Source organism: Sphaeramia orbicularis, unplaced genomic scaffold (genome assembly GCF_902148855.1).
Source record: "Sphaeramia orbicularis unplaced genomic scaffold, fSphaOr1.1, whole genome shotgun sequence".
NCBI classification, from domain to species: Eukaryota; Metazoa; Chordata; class Actinopteri; order Kurtiformes; family Apogonidae; genus Sphaeramia; species Sphaeramia orbicularis.
Window position 1 is genome coordinate 150,408 of NW_021941438.1, and position 17,214 is coordinate 167,621.

Consider the following 17,214-nt stretch of genomic DNA (forward strand, 5'->3'; position numbering starts at 1 on the left):
CATGTATTTTACCCATTTTAATACATATACCTAGCATTAGCATCATTAGCATCTTTTTTGCTCCATGCATTTCTTATTTTGTTTTAGTTACTTTATTTTGTCAATGATTTTGTTCATTGTATTGATAATTCTATTCATTTTCTTGATTTAATGCTTATTATGTTCCTTTGAATTCAATGCTGTGAAACCAGCTTTTGTAGATACAGTTCAATTCATCTGATCAGTCATCAATCAATCAATCTTTAGTCATCTTTTTAGATTTTATTCATCTTATTTTCAGCTGCAGGAGGATTAAATTATGTGACTAAGTTGTATGAAGTAGATCTGAGGGGACGTACTGTCAACAGTGTGTTCAACAGAGCAGAACACACTTGTACGTCTGCGTCTCAGTATCAGCCATGTGTTCCACACAAGGTTCCAATAGTTTGGGATTTTTCATTCTAGTTTAGTTTGATTTAGTTTGGACTTTTTTTTTCTCTAATTCAGTTTTAATTTGTTTTTTAGAGCAGGTTTGATAGTTATTAGTTTTTGTTATTTTCTAAATGCTTAGTTGTAGTTTTGCTTTAGTTTAGTTGTAGTTTAGTTTTAGTTTAATTGTAGTTCAGTTGTAGTTTAGTTTTAGTTTAATTGTAGTTTAGTTGTAGTTTAGTTGTAGTTTAGTTTAGTCGTAGTTCAGTTGTAGTTTAGTTGTAGTTTAGTTGTAGTTTAGTTGTAGTTCAGTTGTAGTTTAGTTGTAGTTTAGTTTAGTCGTAGTTCAGTTGTAGTTCAGTTGTAGTTCAGTTGTAGTTCAGTCGTAGTTCAGTCGTAGTTTAGTTGTAGTTCAGTTGTAGTTCAGTTGTAGTTTAGTTGTAGTTCAGTCGTAGTTCAGTTGTAGTTTAGTTGTAGTTCAGTTGTAGTTCAGTTGTAGTTTAGTTTAGTTGTAGTTCAGTTGTAGTTCAGTTGTAGTTTAGTTGTAGTTCAGTTGTAGTTCAGTTGTAGTTCAGTTGTAGTTTAGTTCAGTTGTAGTTCAGTTGTAGTTCAGTTGTAGTTCAGTTGTAGTTCAGTCGTAGTTCAGTTGTAGTTTAGTTGTAGTTCAGTTGTAGGTCAGTTGTAGTTTAGTTTAGTTGTAGTTCAGTTGTAGTTCAGTTGTAGTTCAGTCGTAGTTCAGTTGTAGTTTAGTTGTAGTTTAGTTGTAGTTCAGTTGTAGGTCAGTTGTAGTTTAGTTTAGTTGTAGTTCAGTTGTAGTTCAGTTGTAGTTTAGTTGTAGTTCAGTTGTAGTTCAGTTGTAGTTCAGTTGTAGTTTAGTTCAGTTGTAGTTCAGTTGTAGTTCAGTTGTAGTTCAGTCGTAGTTCAGTTGTAGTTTAGTTGTAGTTCAGTTGTAGGTCAGTTGTAGTTTAGTTTAGTTGTAGTTCAGTTGTAGTTCAGTTGTAGTTCAGTCGTAGTTCAGTTGTAGTTTAGTTGTAGTTTAGTTGTAGTTCAGTTGTAGGTCAGTTGTAGTTTAGTTTAGTTGTAGTTCAGTTGTAGTTCAGTTGTAGTTCAGTTGTAGTTCAGTGGTCTCTTTTCTCTTCTTCTCTGTGCTCCTATTCAAATCAATCCCAGACAGGACTCTGCTGCTTTAGTCTCCATGTTTCCAGGTAGAGTGGGGACCAGAAGACGACTGGAAACCACAAGTGACGAGCAGTGATGGACCGTTAAATCTCATTTGGTGACAGCAGCTAAAATTGCTTTAGGGAAATAAATCGATTTTATATCAATCCAACACTGACAAAGACGAAAACGAAGGGAATTTTATCCAGAATTTTTATATGTTTTAATTAATTTTATAAAAACAATACAGTTTCAGTTAGTTATCATTTTTTTCTTTTAATTATAGTTTTTATTGAATTTTACGAAAATGTTTTTACAATTCTAGTTTTCGTCATTTTGTTAGTTTTCGTTCATGATAATAACCTTGGTTCCACATTGTCCCAACACACCTGGGCTCTGTGTTTAACACCTTTATTTAAAACCTGACAAATACTATGCTGCACATTTCTAAGTATACAGCAGGAGGCGTGCAGCAGTAGAACTCCAGTTCCATCTGCAGGTGAAGCTGCTCTGAATGAGCTCTGTCCAGTCTGACCATGAACACTGATGCTTTATCTGATCCACACACTGAGTTCCTCCTGCAGCAGCTGCAGCTGGGACACCAACCAGCAACAAGAGGCTCTGAGTAAACTATGACAAGGTGTTGTTCTTGTGCCCCCCTCCCCTCCCCTCCCCTCCCCTCCCCTCCCTCCCTCCTTCCCTCCCTCTGTCTTCTGTCTTCCGGGAACACTAATAGGCTCCATGCAGAGTAATGTGACCAATTGAATCATCCTCGCCCCAAGAGCCGGAGGCTGCAGATGGGACGAGCAGACAGAGAGCGCCACGCTCAGTCCGACCTCTCTGGACTCTACCAGATCCTCCTCTGGACTGCACCAGATCCTCCTCTGGACTCTACCAGATCCTCCTCTGGACTGCACCAGATCCTCCTCTGGACTCTACCAGATCCTCCTCTGGACTCTACCAGATCCTCCTCTGGACTCTACCAGATCCTCCTCTGGATTCCACCAGATCTTCCTCTGGACTGCACCAGATCCTCCTCTGGACTCACCAGATCCTCCTCTGGACTGCACCAGATCCTCCTCTGGACTGCACCAGATCCTCCTCTGGACTCACCAGATCCTCCTCTGGGACTTTAGCAGGACATAAGTGAGCCGGTTCTTTTTCTCCTCTGTGAGTCCTTGGAAGGCCCACTCGGCTGACTTGGCAGACTTCAGTCCCCAGCTTTGGAAGGCGAACAGGTCAAAGGGCCCCCCCCCCCCTCAGCCCTGACTGCAGCCTTTAGGTGAGTACAAACTCCACAGTGTGATGCTGGGTCACAGATGAGACTGAGTGATCAGTCTTGATGTGATCAGTGTGAGGATCTGAAAGGCAGTGAGTGGAACATAATGCAGCATTTGTCAGAACGCATTCACAAACAGACAAACCAAGGAAAGGGGATTCTTGTCACTTATCAACCTTCAGCCAAAACACAAGAGAATTTACAGGAGCACAAAACGTCGTCAGTCCTCCTCAGTGTTTTTGTGAGATAAAGAGTCAAAAGGGAACAGAAGGTAGCCTCTTCTTGATGATGGAGTCACACTCCTGCCTTTAACTTGGCACATACTTTAGACACGAGGGGAAAATGGCTGACTAGACACCATCACGCGTCGATGTCATTACTCCAACACCATTCCAGTAGACGTAAATATTCTGCAGCCTCAGGGACTCTGCAGACGGTTTCAACAAAGTGCTGTTTGTTTGTGTCATCAGACAGACTGAGGCAGAAGGAGGCTCTTCATTTTTCAACAGTCACATAAATCCATGTGACACACTGATGTGCGCTGAAGTGACAGTGTCACACTTGAACATGAACAGTTCCATCCAGTGCACGGTGACTTCTAATGCGAACGGGGGATTCTGACACAAAACAAGCCCAATGACGAGCTCATAAAATGTAAAAACTACTAATGTGGTCGATGAGAGACGTTTGAACTGCTGACCATGAGATGTTTTTTGCTCTGTTATTGTAGTTATCTTCTTAGCGTATGTTTGAACAGGGTTTCCACAATGCACCTGAGAGAAGAACGTGAACTAGTTTTGTGACAAAATATCTCTTATATTACAAACATTCTTTTAAAATCTGATTTTATGGGAACACTGCTGAGTTTGCATGCCTGTCAATCATTCTGTGTGAGTACGCTAAAGTTTTCAACAGGAAACGGGGTACTTTATATTTTATGGGTCATCATACTGTGAGGAAAAAAGACTCCTTCTCAACAGTCCCAACAACACACGTCCCACTGTATGGATGGATCAGCTTCAAATAATAAGCAAATAAACTCCTCATGCACATTATTTTGGAAAAGCCCTATGTCACACAGTCATACACATAAGACATATTTGCAGTGAAAGTACCATGAACATACTGACATTAACATATGCACAGATCTCAACATTTTTTCAGTATAAATCAAAATTACAACGTTTCAGTCAGTTTTATCGAAGTATATGAAACAATCTGGTGCATCAAACAGCAACAGATGAACCCTGACATCACTTCAGGAAATGGTTGATTACAATAATTCCACTTAGTTTTATATTAAAGACATACTGAACACAATAACAGAAGATGGTGGTGTGGAATCAGGCGGTAGATGATGAAAAGCAGTCTGATGGGACTCACACAGAAACTGTTTACAGATGAAGAAATGTGTAAAAGTTTGACTGATGGGATGTGTAGTGACGTCCAATCATATTAGACCATTTCAGTAACGACAGTAACGACACTGTGACCAAATGGAACTGACTGTTTTCTCTGAATTACTCTGAGCAACATATTATTTTTTTCATGTTTGTGTGTGTATGTGTGTGTGTGTATATATATATATAGATATAGATAGATAGAGAGAGAGAAAGAGAGAGAACTTAAAATGAGAAAAAAGATCCCTCATAAAATAGTAAAGAAACAGTAGAAAGTTAATATAGGGTTATTCCATGAGTTATGAGTTGCTAAAAGTTACATGAATAGTTCTTCAGTCTAAATAAATGCCACAGTGTAAACAGAATATGTGGAAGTGTCCCATAAAAGGACAACAGTCGTCCTGTTTCCACAGTGGACTGGTTGTATTTCATACCAAAACTTTTAGTTGAACTTCACATCTAACATCTAATAGTATTATCTTTCATTTTTGTCCCATAGTTATTGTCATTTAAATGCTGCCCAAGTCATACAAACAAACCTTGTTAGTCATAAAGTAGGGAAAAATTAACCCTTCAGCTCAATGATTACACCAGTCCAGTTTGGAAAATGACTACAGTTAACTGTTCTGCCTCGCTGAAGTGTATTTTCAGTGACTTTCCACTGGTTCCAGGAGTCAGTGTGTGTGTGTGTGTGTGTGTGTGTGTGTGTGTGTGTGTGTGTGTCCATGTCCATGTGGGGGTCAGTGGGTAATCCAGTGACAGAATCCACTCAGATGTCATGAAGTGTCAGGCAGCAGCACATGGCTGTCATGTGATGGGCGAGTGTTTGCCTGAGCCTCAGCACACAGATGGACGTGTGAACACTGAGGCTGTCCAGTCGTCATGGACCCGTTCCCTCAGCTTGTGCCAGATAAGTCCTCAGAGGGTTTGGGTCTGCTCTCCAGCTGAACTCAGGATGCAGACGGTGCTTTCTGATCCTGTTGTTCCTGTTTACTCACCTACATTAGCAGGTCGCTCTCTGGTCATTCAAGAACAGAAGGGTCAATATGACTACGAGGTGCTTTTAGACTTCAAAATGTCAAAAAAAACAAACAAACAAAAAAAAAAACTAGAGATTTTCCACTTAACTTTATGTTCAATGTATTAACCTCCCAGGAAATGTCAGCAGTACCAGCTGTTTTTGTTTTTTATTCAGTCAGTGCCTATATTGGAAACATCATGATGTAACTGTGTTTTCAGATGCAGTTTTTAACATTTTTATGGAATGTCCTTTGAGGTGGACAGTTTTTCTTTCTTTTTTTTTTGTATAAACTTGTGAAACTCTTGTCCACAAATGTGGACAGAAAACCCAGAGCTGGGTCTGAGGAGGTTAAGTCAACTTTAGGATGTTAGAGAGGCATGCTGGTCAAGCTTCAACATTTTTCATTTTAATTTACTTTTTTTTTTTTGCAAGCGAAGTACAAGCAGACGACGAAATACGAAACAAATATGTCCACCCTGTCACTGACAGATACATGTAGACAGAAGTGACAGGGGGGGCAGTTCTGTCTACAGTTAGCAGTTAATGAGCACATGTTGGAACTAGGGGATGTGAAGTAGGTCATCTCTGAAGAGGACGGTGTAATGTTCAACAAATATATTTAGAATTTCTGAAAGGTTTGACATCAGTCGATCTTTTGTGGTGACGGGGTGGACATGCTGGACCACATCTAAGAACAAACACAGAATGATGAACATTTTGAACTGTAAATGTGATTACTAAATGCTCTCATAGACCATGTTTCCACCTCCAATGGGGACAATCAAAATGATGATGATGTCATCAGTGATGTCATCAACTTGATTATTAAAAGGGCACTTCCCCCAGAGCAACAAGATGGACAGCAATTTCAAGGACACGAGTAGAATGTTTATTATTACTATGAAAATAAAATATAAATTAGTAAAACTAGCAGCATTGTACCCGTGGTGCCATTCTACGACGGCATGAGAGGCTCAAATCTCCCAGCATGCCTCACAACATTTGAATACGGACATAAAATGGTGCCTAGTGGATAGTCAGGGACTGTTTGTATTCATTTGGTGAGTTTGGTGGAGATCAGGCCAGTGACGGCTGAGGAGAACCTGCACAAACGCCCCCCTGTGATGGAACAGCGATGGGACGGACAACGTGCATTATATAGTAGGATGAGTTGTTCTACTGAAAAACTGGTTTAGTATAATGACAACATCTAAAAAGTTTGTTTTTTTCATTTAAACGCTTATAAAACTCATTAAAGTTAGAAGGGCAGTGTGAGGGACATGCACAGATCAAGCACTTTCCCTCAAAGAAAAGTGGATAAAAGAATAAAATCACATTTCAGGAGGTTTCAGATTGGACTGATGTATGTGTAGGTGTTTGTGTGTTCAGAACAAACCCACAGAACGTCATTATTCTGAGTTCAGAACAAACCCACAGAACGTCATTATTCTGAGTTCAGAACAAACCCACAGAACGTCATTATTCTGTGTTCAGAACAAACCCACAGAACGTCATTATTCTGAGTTCAGAACAAACCCACAGAACGTCATTATTCTGAGTTCAGAACAAACCCACAGAACGTCATTATTCTGTGTTCAGAACAAACCCACAGAACGTCATTATTCTGAGTTCAGAACAAACCCACAGAACGTCATTATTCTGTGTTCAGAACAAACCCACAGAACGTCATTATTCTGAGTTCAGAACAAACCCACAGAACGTCATTATTCTGAGTTCAGAACAAACCCACAGAACGTCATTATTCTGAGTTCAGAACAAACCCACAGAACGTCATTATTCTGTGTTCAGAACAAACCCACAGAACGTCATTATTCTGTGTTCAGAACAAACCCACAGAACGTCATTATTCTGAGTTCAGAACAAACCCACAGAACGTCATTATTCTGTGTTCAGAACAAACCCACAGAACGTCATTATTCTGAGTTCAGAACAAACCCACAGAACGTCATTATTCTGAGTTCAGAACAAACCCACAGAACGTCATTATTCTGAGTTCAGAACAAACCCACAGAACGTCATTATTCTGTGTTCAGAACAAACCCACAGAACGTCATTATTCTGTGTTCAGAACAAACCCACAGAACGTCATTATTCTGAGTTCAGAACAAACCCACAGAACGTCATTATTCTGTGTTCAGAACAAACCCACAGAACGTCATTATTCTGAGTTCAGAACAAACCCACAGAACGTCATGATTTTGAGTTCAGAACAAACCCACAGAACGTCATTATTCTGAGTTCAGAACAAACCCACAGAACGTCATTATTCTGAGTTCAGAACAAACCCACAGAACGTCATTATTCTGTGTTCAGAACAAACCCACAGAACGTCATTATTCTGTGTTCAGAACAAACCCACAGAACGTCATTATTCTGAGTTCAGAACAAACCCACAGAACGTCATTATTCTGTGTTCAGAACAAACCCACAGAACGTCATTATTCTGAGTTCAGAACAAACCCACAGAACGTCATTATTCTGAGTTCAGAACAAACCCACAGAACGTCATTATTCTGAGTTCAGAACAAACCCACAGAACGTCATTATTCTGTGTTCAGAACAAACCCACAGAACGTCATTATTCTGTGTTCAGAACAAACCCACAGAACGTCATTATTCTGAGTTCAGAACAAACCCACAGAACGTCATTATTCTGTGTTCAGAACAAACCCACAGAACGTCATTATTCTGAGTTCAGAACAAACCCACAGAACGTCATGATTTTGAGTTCAGAACAAACCCACAGAACGTCATTATTCTGAGTTCAGAACAAACCCACAGAACGTCATGATTTTGAGTTCAGAACAAACCCACACAACGTCATTATTCTGTGTTCAGAACAAACCCACAGAACGTCATTATTCTGAGTTCAGAACAAACCCACAGAACGTCATTATTCTGAGTTCAGAACAAACCCACAGAACGTCATTATTCTGTGTTCAGAACAAACCCACAGAACGTCATTATTCTGTGTTCAGAACAAACCCACAGAACGTCATTATTTTGAGTTCAGAACAAACCCACAGAACGTCATTATTCTGTGTTCAGAACAAACCCACAGAACGTCATTATTCTGAGTTCAGAACAAACCCACAGAACGTCATGATTTTGAGTTCAGAACAAACCCACAGAACGTCATTATTCTGAGTTCAGAACAAACCCACAGAACGTCATTATTCTGAGTTCAGAACAAACCCACAGAACGTCATGATTTTGAGTTCAGAACAAACCCACAGAACGTCATTATTCTGAGTTCAGAACAAACCCACAGAACGTCATTATTTTGAGTTCAGAACAAACCCACAGAACGTCATTATTCTGTGTTCAGAACAAACCCACAGAACGTCATTATTCTGAGTTCAGAACAAACCCACAGAACGTCATTATTCTGAGTTCAGAACAAACCCACAGAACGTCATTATTCTGAGTTCAGAACAAACCCACAGAACGTTATTATTCTGTGTTCAGAACAAACCCACAGAACGTCATTATTCTGAGTTCAGAACAAACCCACAGAACGTCATTATTCTGTGTTCAGAACAAACCCACAGAACGTCATTATTCTGTGTTCAGAACAAACCCACAGAACGTCATTATTTTGAGTTCAGAACAAACCCACAGAACGTCATTATTCTGAGTTCAGAACAAACCCACAGAACGTCATTATTCTGTGTTCAGAACAAACCCACAGAACGTCATTATTTTGAGTTCAGAACAAACCCACAGAACGTCATTATTCTGAGTTCAGAACAAACCCACAGAACGTCATTATTTTGAGTTCAGAACAAACCCACAGAACGTCATTATTCTGTGTTCAGAACAAACCCACAGAACGTCATTATTCTGTGTTCAGAACAAACCCATAGAACGTCATTATTCTGAGTTCAGAACAAACCCACAGAACGTTATTATTCTGTGTTCAGAACAAACCCACAGAACGTCATTATTCTGTGTTCAGAACAAACCCACAGAACGTCATTATTCTGAGTTCAGAACAAACCCACAGAACGTCATTATTCTGAGTTCAGAACAAACCCACAGAACGTCAATATTCTGAGTTCAGAACAAACCCACAGAACGTCATTATTCTGTGTTCAGAACAAACCCACAGAACGTCATTATTCTGAGTTCAGAACAAACCCACAGAACGTCATTATTCTGAGTTCAGAACAAACCCACAGAACGTCATTATTCTGTGTTCAGAACAAACCCACAGAACGTCATTATTCTGAGTTCAGAACAAACCCACAGAACGTCATTATTCTGTGTTCAGAACAAACCCACAGAACGTCATTATTCTGAGTTCAGAACAAACCCACAGAACGTCATTATTCTGAGTTCAGAACAAACCCACAGAACGTCATTATTCTGTGTTCAGAACAAACCCACAGAACGTCATTATTCTGTGTTCAGAACAAACCCACAGAACGTCATTATTCTGAGTTCAGAACAAACCCACAGAACGTCATTATTCTGTGTTTAGAACAAACCCACAGAACGTCATTATTCTGTGTTCAGAACAAACCCACAGAACGTCATTATTCTGAGTTCAGAACAAACCCACAGAACGTCATTATTCTGTGTTCAGAACAAACCCACAGAACGTCATTATTCTGAGTTCAGAACAAACCCACAGAACGTCATTATTCTGAGTTCAGAACAAACCCACAGAACGTCATTATTCTGAGTTCAGAACAAACCCACAGAACGTCATTATTCTGAGTTCAGAACAAACCCACAGAACGTCATTATTCTGTGTTCAGAACAAACCCACAGAACGTCATTATTCTGTGTTCAGAACAAACCCACAGAACGTCATTATTCTGAGTTCAGAACAAACCCACAGAACGTCATTATTCTGAGTTCAGAACAAACCCACAGAACGTCATTATTCTGTGTTCAGAACAAACCCACAGAACGTCATTATTCTGAGTTCAGAACAAACCCACAGAACGTCATTAGTCTGAGTTCAGAACAAACCCACAGAACGTCATTATTCTGAGTTCAGAACAAACCCACAGAACGTCATTATTCTGAGTTCAGAACAAACTCACAGAACGTCATTATTCTGTGTTCAGAACAAACCCACAGAACGTCATTATTCTGAGTTCAGAACAAACCCACAGAACGTCATTATTCTGAGTTCAGAACAAACCCACAGAACGTCATTATTCTGTGTTCAGAACAAACCCACAGAACGTCATTATTCTGAGTTCAGAACAAACCCACAGAACGTCATTATTCTGTGTTCAGAACAAACCCACAGAACGTCATTATTCTCAGTTCAGAACAAACCCACAGAACGTCATTATTCTGTGTTCAGAACAAACCCACAGAACGTCATTATTCTGAGTTCAGAACAAACCCACAGAACGTCATTATTCTGAGTTCAGAACAAACCCACAGAACGTCATTATTCTCAGTTCAGAACAAACCCACAGAACGTCATTATTCTGTGTTCAGAACAAACCCACAGAACGTCATTATTCTCAGTTCAGAACAAACCCACAGAACGTCATTATTCTGTGTTCAGAACAAACCCACAGAACGTCATTATTCTGAGTTCAGAACAAACCCACAGAACGTCATTATTCTGTGTTCAGAACAAACCCACAGAACGTCATTATTCTGAGTTCAGAACAAACCCACAGAACGTCATTATTCTGAGTTCAGAACAAACCCACAGAACGTCATTATTCTCAGTTCAGAACAAACCCACAGAACGTCATTATTCTGTGTTCAGAACAAACCCACAGAACGTCATTATTCTCAGTTCAGAACAAACCCACAGAACGTCATTATTCTGTGTTCAGAACAAACCCACAGAACGTCATTATTCTGAGTTCAGAACAAACCCACAGAACGTCATTATTCTCAGTTCAGAACAAACCCACAGAACGTCATTATTCTGTGTTCAGAACAAACCCACAGAACGTCATTATTCTGAGTTCAGAACAAACCCACAGAACGTCATTATTCTGTGTTCAGAACAAACCCACAGAACGTCATTATTCTGAGTTCAGAACAAACCCACAGAACGTCATTATTCTCAGTTCAGAACAAACCCACAGAACGTCATTATTCTGTGTTCAGAACAAACCCACAGAACGTCATTATTCTCAGTTCAGAACAAACCCACAGAACGTCATTATTCTGTGTTCAGAACAAACCCACAGAACGTCATTATTCTGAGTTCAGAACAAACCCACAGAACGTCATTATTCTCAGTTCAGAACAAACCCACAGAACGTCATTATTCTGAGTTCAGAACAAACCCACAGAACGTCATTATTCTGTGTTCAGAACAAACCCACAGAACGTCATTATTCTCAGTTCAGAACAAACCCACAGAACGTCATTATTCTGTGTTCAGAACAAACCCACAGAACGTCATTATTCTGTGTTCAGAACAAACCCACAGAACGTCATTATTCTGTGTTCAGAACAAACCCACAGAACGTCATTATTCTGTGTTCAGAACAAACCCACAGAACGTCATTATTCTGTGTTCAGAACAAACCCACAGAACGTCATTATTCTCAGTTCAGAACAAACCCACAGAACGTCATTATTCTGTGTTCAGAACAAACCCACAGAACGTCATTATTCTGAGTTCAGAACAAACCCACAGAACGTCATTATTCTGAGTTCAGAACAAACCCACAGAACGTCATTATTCTCAGTTCAGAACAAACCCACAGAACGTCATTATTCTGTGTTCAGAACAAACCCACAGAACGTCATTATTCTCAGTTCAGAACAAACCCACAGAACGTCATTATTCTGTGTTCAGAACAAACCCACAGAACGTCATTATTCTGAGTTCAGAACAAACCCACAGAACGTCATTATTCTGAGTTCAGAACAAACCCACAGAACGTCATTATTCTCAGTTCAGAACAAACCCACAGAACGTCATTATTCTGTGTTCAGAACAAACCCACAGAACGTCATTATTCTGTGTTCAGAACAAACCCACAGAACGTCATTATTCTCAGTTCAGAACAAACCCACAGAACGTCATTATTCTCAGTTCAGAACAAACCCACAGAACGTCATTATTCTGAGTTCAGAACAAACCCACAGAACGTCATTATTCTGTGTTCAGAACAAACCCACAGAACGTCATTATTCTCAGTTCAGAACAAACCCACAGAACGTCATTATTCTGAGTTCAGAACAACCCACAGAACGTCATTATTCTGAGTTCAGAACAAACCCACAGAACGTCATTATTCTGAGTTCAGAACAAACCCACAGAACGTCATTATTCTGAGTTCAGAACAAACCCACAGAACGTCATTATTCTGAGTTCAGAACAAACCCACAGAACGTCATTATTCTGTGTTCAGAACAAACCCACAGAACATCATTATTCTGTGTTCAGAACAAACCCACAGAACGTCATTATTCTGTGTTCAGAACAAACCCACAGAACGTCATTATTCTCAGTTCAGAACAAACCCACAGAACGTCATTATTCTCAGTTCAGAACAAACCCACAGAACGTCATTATTCTGAGTTCAGAACAAACCCACAGAACGTCATTATTCTGAGTTCAGAACAAACCCACAGAACGTCATTATTCTGTGTTCAGAACAAACCCACAGAACGTCATTATTCTGTGTTCAGAACAAACCCACAGAACGTCATTATTCTGAGTTCAGAACAAACCCACAGAACGTCATTATTCTCAGTTCAGAACAAACCCACAGAACGTTATTATTCTGAGTTCAGAACAAACCCACAGAACGTCATTATTCTGAGTTCAGAACAAACCCACAGAACGTCATTATTCTGAGTTCAGAACAAACCCACAGAACGTCATTATTCTGTGTTCAGAACAAACCCACAGAACGTCATTATTCTGTGTTCAGAACAAACCCACAGAACGTCATTATTCTGTGTTCAGAACAAACCCACAGAACGTCATTATTCTGTGTTCAGAACAAACCCACAGAACGTCATTATTCTGTGTTCAGAACAAACCCACAGAACGTCATTATTCTGTGTTCAGAACAAACCCACAGAACGTCATTATTCTGTGTTCAGAACAAACCCACAGAACGTCATTATTCTCAGTTCAGAACAAACCCACAGAACGTCATTATTCTGTGTTCAGAACAAACCCACAGAACGTCATTATTCTGAGTTCAGAACAAACCCACAGAATGTCATTATTCTGAGTTCAGAACAAACCCACAGAACGTCATTATTCTGAGTTCAGAACAAACCCACAGAACGTCATTATTCTGAGTTCAGAACAAACCCACAGAACGTCATTATTCTGTGTTCAGAACAAACCCACAGAACGTCATTATTCTGTGTTCAGAACAAACCCACAGAACGTCATTATTCTGAGTTCAGAACAAACCCACAGAACGTCATTATTCTGAGTTCAGAACAAACCCACAGAACGTCATTATTCTGAGTTCAGAACAAACCCACAGAACGTCATTATTCTGAGTTCAGAACAAACCCACAGAACGTCATTATTCTGAGTTCAGAACAAACCCACAGAACGTCATTATTCTGTGTTCAGAACAAACCCACAGAACGTCATTATTCTGTGTTCAGAACAAACCCACAGAACGTCATTATTCTGTGTTCAGAACAAACCCACAGAACGTCATTATTCTCAGTTCAGAACAAACCCACAGAACGTCATTATTCTCAGTTCAGAACAAACCCACAGAACGTCATTATTCTGAGTTCAGAACAAACCCACAGAACGTCATTATTCTGTGTTCAGAACAAACCCACAGAACGTCATTATTCTGTGTTCAGAACAAACCCACAGAACGTCATTATTCTGTGTTCAGAACAAACCCACAGAACGTCATTATTCTGTGTTCAGAACAAACCCACAGAACGTCATTATTCTGTGTTCAGAACAAACCCACAGAACGTCATTATTCTGTGTTCAGAGCAAACCCACAGAACGTCATTATTCTGTGTTCATGATGACCCATTCACAGGCTGGCACTGCAATCTGACAGTTTACAGTCCAACAGGGGACCAACACACCACTGACTACAGGCACAGGTTCCAAAGTAGACCAGTGTGAGAACAGCCACCTGTGACAACAGTCCCACAGTGGAACATTCCCACAGTGGAACAGTCCCAGTGGAACAGTCCCAGTGGAACATTCCCACAGTGGAACAGTCCCAGTGGAACATTCCCACAGTGGAACAGTCCCACAGTGGAACAGTCCCACAGTGGAACAGTCCCACAGTGGAACAGTCCCAGTGGAACAGTCCCACAGTGGAACAGTCCCAGTGGAACATTCCCACAGTGGAACAGTCCCAGTGGAACATTCCCACAGTGGAACAGTCCCACAGTGGAACATTCCCCCAGTGGAACAGTCCCAGTGGAACAGTCCCAGTGGAACATTCCCATTGGAACAGTCCCAGTGGAACATTCCCAGTGGAACATTCCCACAGTGGAACAGTCCCAGTGGAACAGTCCCACAGTGGAACAGTCCCACAGTGGAACAGTCCCAGTGGAACATTCCCACAGTGGAACAGTCCCAGTGGAACATTCCCAGTGGAACAGTCCCACAGTGGAACATTCCCACAGTGGAACAGTCCCAGTGGAACAGTCCCAGTGGAACATTCCCATTGGAACAGTCCCAGTGGAACATTCCCAGTGGAACATTCCCACAGTGGAACAGTCCCAGTGGAACATTCCCACAGTGGAACAGTCCCAGTGGAACATTCCCAGTGGAACAGTCCCACAGTGGAACATTCCCACAGTGGAACAGTCCCAGTGGAACAGTCCCAGTGGAACATTCCCATTGGAACAGTCCCAGTGGAACATTCCCAGTGGAACATTCCCACAGTGGAACAGTCCCAGTGGAACATTCCCACAGTGGAACAGTCCCAGTGGAACATTCCCACAGTGGAACAGTCCCACAGTGGAACATTCCCCCAGTGGAACAGTCACCTGTTAGAACATTCCCACAGTGGACCAGTCCCTTTGGTTCCGTCTCCTGCTCCAGTGGACAACAGTCTGCAGGTTCTCCTGTGCTTGTGGACCTGCTCTGACTCCTGAATGAAACGATGCTTTCATGGACCAACCACTGACTGTCTGTGATCAGCAGACGTTCTATGATAACCGGTACCAAAGCAGATCTAAACAGTATTCATCACTGGTCACTGGCAGCCGTTCCTTTTCCCCACAGTTCCGTCCTGTGGGTGAGCCGGCAGGAGCAGGACTTTGAATGAATGAAGGCTTTATTTGGGTTGGGACGTTAACCGTTGCACTTCGTCCAATCATTCTAATAAACACAAAACCCAAAACAGAAAAGGGCAGAAGCCTGTCCTTTTCACCTGATCCACTGTTTACATGAAACTCAAGTCTAACATTCTCATTATCACAAAAAAAAAATCAACCACAAAAACACATCTACCATCTAGACTTCATATTCCTGAAGGATTTTATACTTAAGGCCTTTTTTAAACTTTGTCAGAGAAGTGAACGACTTAAATTCATCAAATCCATCCCATAATTTCACACCCACATCCATCTGGACCTCACATCTGTCTTCACTTTAGTCCATTCACAAACACAAAAACCTCTGAAATTATAATTACTCTCTATATTTACAGAAATCTTGAATGGCATTTGGAACAAAATTATTTTTTACTTGATAAACCATCTGTAATATTTGAATAAACACAGTTTCCGTCCATTTTCCTTTGGCTTCTCATTGGCTTGTTAAACTGTGACATCATTTCCACTTGTTCATTCGTCTGTATTCAGCGTTCTTCAGCGCTGTGTCTGGAGTCCACAGAACACTTCCTGTCGTCAGTTTACATCTTTACATGTAATGATAAACTCAGAGGAAGTGCATGAAGTTGATAAATAAAGTTCTAATCATTAACCCATGAAGACCCAGGGCTACTTTTGTGGCAGTTCCCACATGAACTGTTCTCTGTATTGAACTGTTCTTAAGGGATTTATCACCATTCCTTACATTATTGTCTGCTGTATTTTACTTTTTTTTTTTTGTTTGTTTTGTTTACAGTGAAAATCTGGTATTTTCTTATATTTAATTTACTCATCATGTAGATGTTCATTAAAGGCCCCGTATTATGCTATTTTTCAGTCACATCATATAGGTCTCAGAAGCCCAAAAACATAGTATTTAAGTTTGTTCGCCCCAAAATCCTCCTTTGTTGGGAGTTTCAGCGGTGGAAACAGTCCCTCTCCCCAGCCCTCCTCAGAACAGGCTGTTTCTGGGCCTGCTTCCGGGTATGCAAATGAACGCATCTGTCCACGCCCACTCCCCCTCCCCTCTCTGGGAGAGGACGCGGCTTACGAATACACCAGTCACCTGTCTGAAATGCCCCTCTGTCGTCTACAATACACGACTCAGACAGAACGTCTTTCCAAACACTGGCTTTCTTTGCCTTGAGGCGTGACTGAGCCCCGACGGAAAACGGCGGTGTTGTGTCGGGTTCGTGGACCTGACACGGAAAGACGCCTGCCGCCACTAATGCAGGCAGCTGCTAACAAGCCTGATGCTAACTGTACTGATGCTAACCACAAAAGGCCCGTGTTCACAGTAGTTCTGTTCAATGTCTCTGGATATTATCAGCTCTTGCATGTTAACGGGGACGCAAACGTTAGCAGCAGTAACCGAGCTATGTTAGCTGCCATGCTAACGTTAGACGTACACATCAACACCCACCAGCTTATCCGTAATGTAGGGTTATGCAGTAAAGATACAAACAAATGATCAGAACTTACATCTCCCACACTTGGACTTGGGTCTCGAAGCGTTGGTACTGCGTCCTTCTTGATTCGGAGTCTTTGTGCTAAGCCGCAGCTGTATGGGCCCATGTTCGAAAAACACTGGTCCGTGAAATGCCGGGCACACACATACAAGCGTTTGGGAATGTTGTTTGGTCCATGAGCATCAC

At 41.1% G+C, this 17,214-nt stretch overlaps 1 protein-coding gene across 1 annotated transcript in view; it reads left to right on the forward strand.

Annotated features, from left to right (window-relative positions):
* Window positions 1–2,652: 2,652 nt before the first annotated feature.
* Window positions 2,653–17,214, forward strand: part of kcnj13 (potassium inwardly rectifying channel subfamily J member 13) — a 45,445-nt gene continuing 30,883 nt past the window's right edge. The window contains exon 1 of the mRNA XM_030129364.1: window positions 2,653–2,848. The gene's annotated coding sequence lies outside the window, so the exon portion shown is untranslated. The remainder of the gene's footprint in view (window positions 2,849–17,214) is intronic.